Source organism: Magallana gigas, chromosome 10 (genome assembly GCF_963853765.1).
Source record: "Magallana gigas chromosome 10, xbMagGiga1.1, whole genome shotgun sequence".
Lineage (NCBI taxonomy): Eukaryota > Metazoa > Mollusca > Bivalvia > Ostreida > Ostreidae > Magallana > Magallana gigas.
Window position 1 is genome coordinate 5,125,719 of NC_088862.1, and position 6,000 is coordinate 5,131,718.

Sequence of the window (6,000 nt, forward strand, 5' to 3'; positions counted from 1 at the left end):
CTGATCCAGTGGACGGAAGGCAGGGGAGTTATCAAGTTCGCATTTGATGGAGAGGGCTTTCTGGACATCATAACCATACATTTAATTTACCCAAATATGTATGGTATTAAAAAAGATTTTCTACATTTTCACTACATGGCTATATTTACCCCGCCCTTTGGCCCGAACCTCGAACCAGGGGCCATGAATTTCATAATTCAACGAGAGGATTTCATGAACATCATAACCATGCATGTAGTACTAGTTTTTCACATATATATGGGAGTAAAGAAGATTTTCTAAAATTTAATACATATTAACTAAACAGCCATAATATGTAGACATTCGGGCATGAACTCCTGATCTAAGAGTAATTTCTGCAAAGAACTTCATGGACATCATAACCATGCATTTAGTTTGTCACAAATCAATATTGGAGTAGAGGAGAAGATTGTTTAGGATTTAATTCATCTTCAATATATGGCCATATTGACCCTACTCATAGCCTGAAGCCCTGGTCCAGGGGCCATGCGTTTTGCAATTTTGGCAGATGGCTTCACGGACATCATACCCATACCATTTAGTTTTTCCCACATTTGTGTGAGAATAACTTTGTCCTTTTTAAAAAACGCTCTTTAATATCGAGTAAGCTCATAACATAACAAACTACATGTTGGTATATTAACAATTTTAAAAGCTTTCCAACTAATGAAATTTATCTTCAAAATATAGATCATATTATATGCATTTTCCATCATCAGTTTTAAGTAATTCGAATCACCTGTGTACACAATTAACCACAGCCAAATAAATGAAGGCTTACAACGCGTTTTCATTATAATGCAAAGCAATAATTTTTAGTTACAATGCTAGTCGACCTTTGCATACAGAGACTGATTTTTTTAACCCAGAAATATCCGAATAATTGTTTTCAAACACGTACTATATCGTATGTATTGTGCTTAATACATGTGGTGGGCAGATTTGACACTGGTTAGAAATATGTATGGCGTCTGTTTCATTGTTTAGCTGATTCAGTTTATAGGAATACCAAACACGCCAATAATCGGTTTTGTACGATAGTTTTATGCCAAAATGTAGGTTACATGTAACTGTACAGTACTAAATTAAAACAAACATTATGATCGTAATTTACGACATCAATTCTGGCTTCTGTACGTTTTGTCCGTTATTCTACAAAGTGTGTGTAAAAGGCAATGCAAAAGTGGTGTTTGTAATAATTTCCTATTCTTTTTTTACTTTACGGTATTAATACGATTACGTTTAAAACATTATTTCTGTCCGATCGTTTTTACCATTTTAGCTACAAAATATCCGTAAGTCACCCGCGATATACTAAGGTAACCGTGTCAAAAGTCGTAGATTTTATACGTTTTTGTCACGAATAGATTTTTGGTGAAGCAGATTTGTTTCCTGAAATAATATCCTTATTGTTGATTCCAATCAATTAAACTAAAAACATGTATACATAAACAGAATTCGCAACCAAGATGTAAAAAAAAAATACCCAAAATGACTGTTTATGTAATGATATACTCCGGCCAATGTGAGTTGAAAATTTATAAAACCTGTGTTAAATATTACATATACATCCTTGCAATGAATAAAAATATGAAAAATATGAACTCAGATAATCCCAAAGCCTGATTATTTAATGCAATTTTTAATCAATTTTGAGAAGAAAAACCCACACTGGTACTCCAGGAAAGAGAATATATTGGTTAGGCTTGGGGTATTATTTTTTTTTACTTTGTACATAACCACTACCGTACGTCAATAAGAAATCTTCCAATTTTTTTTCAACAAGCATGCTAATCGCTCCCAGTACTTTCGGTATTTTGATTCTAAAGGAGGCGTGAACTCAATCACGGGATGGTAACGCTAGACCAGGAAGTAAAAATACAAGGATCGTCATGTTTTGTAATTTGTTCACGAAGAAGTAGGGCACAACATGTAGTAAGTACCTGTAGTTAATTTATCGCAGAAAGCTGTCGTTTTGGTCTATAAAGGTTAAATATAACCTTTACATAATGATAAACGTAAAAACTAAATGTTGCGTAGCCCGGTCATAATCTAGGCCTAGAACACGGGGCACTTGTTTCTGCAATAAAGTTAACTGAATAACCGATAGTATAATAATACTCTATAGTATTGTAACGTGTTTGGGTCCGTAGATTTGGATAGATCCGTAATCAAGACAATGATTTAAAGGGGCATGGTCACGATTTTGGTCCAATTTTATTTTTTCGATTTTAATGTTTACAATGCTTCAGTAAGGCATTTTTAATTGGCAACCAAAATTTGAGGGTCATTTGTTGAGTTATAAGCGAGTTACAGAGCTTACAATTCTTCTCTATGTAAACAAAGCGTTTGTTTACATTTTGAACGTTGAAGTGAAAATTCCAGTTTTAGACCTCAAATAAATGTGTTTATCGTTAGGAACTGTTTATTTATGCTTAAAATGAATAAGAAGATAGACAAATCAGGTTGAAAAAGATTGTTTAATGGTATATTGAACCTATGTAAACAAAAACAGGACACGAGCCTTGTTTACATGACGAAGAATTGTGAGCCCTGTATGTTGCTTAAAACTCATCGACTGGCACCCAAATTTTATTTCACCATTAGAAATGCATTCCTAAAGCATAGTAAATAATAAAAACAGACAAATAAAATTTGACCAAAATCGTGACCATGCTCCTTTAAGAAAATATATATATATAAAGCACAAACATTGCAATAACTCTCAAATTGACATATACCTGCCCATGGTGAATGATAAAGATATACATAAAGCACAGAGAAATTCACCTTTTTGGAGCTCCACCTCCGCCCCGGCCGGGGCTTGAACTAACGACCTCTGGAACCCATTCTCCTAGCAGTGAGCGGCCACCGCGCTAACCACTGGGCCATCTAGGCAAGACAAAAATCTTGCTTTCGATGACGAAGGGAAACTAGCGCGCTGGTCGCTCAGTACACGGTCGTTTGAGACACAGGTGGAATGCAGTTAAACGACAATTTGAGAGGATCGGGACGATATTGCAATAACTCTCAAATTGACATAAACCTGCCCATGGTGAATGATAAAGATATACATAAAGCACAGAGAAATTCACCTTTTAGATATCTCGAACATGGGATATCTCGAATACCCCGGTTATGTCGAAGTCGGCCGCCGGTCCCGGCCGTTTTCCCTATATATATGATTTAAAAAACTACTGATATCTCGAATACGGTTATCTCGAATACCCCGCTTACGTCGAAATATGTTTACGGTCCCAATAACAAATTTTACCTGGGTTATCTCGAAGTGAAGTCAATTTTCCGGTCTGCTAATCGCACCCCGCATGTCGTGTCCTCGTTATTCTCGCCCGCGGCAATTCACACCTTTTCTCAAGACTGATAGTCTATTAACTCCACGCTTAGCCAGTGCAGCTATCGATGACACGGTAATTGTTATAACAGCTTGGGTATATACTCCGGTGATTGATAAAACAAACAAGTTCACAGCTCCCAAAAGTAAGCACCCCTAACATTACCGATAATATGAATAATGATGCACGCTACTTATAAAGCAAACAAGTTCACGGTCACTCAATTACCAAATAGCGCAGCGTAAATTATCGTATAATCGATATCGATGCATGATCAAAGTGAACTTCTACTTAATGAATAATATACCAAAAATATATTTAATAACACACACTAAATCATGATAAATTATCAACGCGCTGATTTAAATATAACAAATTTTATTTCTAATGTGAACAAAAATCAAACAATTAACACATTTGTCTTTGGCTATAAAAGATGGTACAGAATTCTGTACATCATTCAACAACATGTCTCAACACAGCAAAGACAAGCTCCCCACTCCCGGGCTGAAGCGCAAGCTAAAGACCCACACCATTGAAACAAAGTTTCAAGCCATTGCCGATGTCGAAAGAGGTATAGAAAGTAAAGCGGTCATCGCCAAGAAATACGAGATCCCCCCCCCAACACCCTGTCAACGTGGATAAAGAATGCCCAAAAGATCAAAGAAGCATATGAGCAGAGCACCTTCGGACCCCAGAGGAAGAAAATGAGGACAGCAGCCTACAAAGATACAGAAGAAGCCGTCCTCCAGTGGTTCAAGACAGCCAGGGACCAGAACGTGCCGTTGCCGATGGTACTGATGCTATGAAAGCTTGGGCCTCAAGCCTTCAGACCATCTTGGCGGAATACAGTCCCAGTGACATCTTCAATGCAGATGAAACTGGGTTGTTTTTCCGTCTTCTCCCCGATAAAACTCTCGAGTTTAAAGGGGTAGATTGTCACAGCGGTAAGAACAGTAAAGAGCGTGTTACTGTTATGATGTGTTCAAACATGTCAGGTAATGAAAAGCTGCCACTTCTCGTAATCGGGAAGTCAAAGAAGCCGCGGTGCCAGTGATCGCGATGTGAATTAAAGACTGACGGTGTTCCATAATATTATCATGTGTGTTATGTGATTTGACAATAGTGTGAACGTGATTTATTTATATTCTGAAAAGTTGTATACATGTACATTATGCTTGTATGTTTGATTAACTGTTATTTAAAATAATTGTAACGTTTCATATAAATGCTTATTTAAGTGTATATGTGCAATGTCTATAAATGTCTATAAATAAAACATCGTTTCAATATTCCGTCTTTTTTTTCGTTCATACCGGTTCTCAAATTATAGTGCATATAAGGACTTCCTGTGTTAGCATGTCAGGACAAAAACGCTAATGGAGTCGAAGAATTTCGACTTCGGATATCTCGAACGCCCGGATATCTCGAAGTTATTCCGTGGTCCCCCGAACTTCGAGATATCGATATTTAACTGTGTGTGTATATATATATATATATATATATATATATATATATATATATATATATATATATATATATATATATATATATATATATATAGAATTTTGTATAACTGTCTGAAGAGCCGACATTCGCATTCTTTTTTATTTATTTAAGTAATTTTTGTACCAAGGCTTTATTTATCTCTCTCTCTCTCTCTCTCTCTCTCTCTCTCTCTCTCTCTCTCTCTCTATATATATATATATATATATATATATATATATATATATATATATCTATCTATATATATATATATATATATAAACCGATCAAGCAATAATTAGTAAAATATTTAGATAATGTTAACAAGTACGAGTCAGTATATACAGATATTTAGTCTTAGGATTATCTATCCTTAATTTATAAAGGCAAACAAATGTAATTAGGGTGACTGGGTATGTGTCCGGGCAGGTATGTATCCGTAGGCACCTGTCCTATGCGAATACGGGTCTCGAATGTGTCCCGATCCAGAGATCTGTCCTGTACACAGATAGATCTCAACAGAAATTGTGGAAATAATATAATTAATTTAACTTAACTAAATACAATTCCCCAATTAAACAGTATACTAGCACCATATACTTAATACAACCAGGGTAACTTTATAAACTTTCACCGCACCGCTTCTGCTTTAATCTTCGTTAAGAATCTTCGTAAAGAACGTAACAAAAGAATTTTTAATTTAGGCGTTGCTAATTCACGACCAAAATATTTAACCCTGTTTATTTTTAGGAACTATTTCATGAGTCCTGTGTCGGTAAATGCTAATCAAAGTCACCTAATATGCACCCAAACTACCCTCGGGAGCTATCATTATATATAACGATAAAGTGTGGTTTACGTAATTGCTTGACACATTCCGAACCCGACTCTTCCGATCCCGACCTTTAATTGTCACAGTATATTATGATAAAAAATGATATTATTATACTACATACGAACTTTTATCACAAAATCAAGCACATGTGGCCTAGAACGTGAACTGATTACGTACAACTTTACTGCAGCAAGATTTCATTGTATTTTTGCCTTGAATAAAAGAGTAAATTGCAATATACGGTTAAATAATTTTAACTTTTATTTTCTTCCAGATACTTAATTTACTCAATTAAGGTGTTTCAGC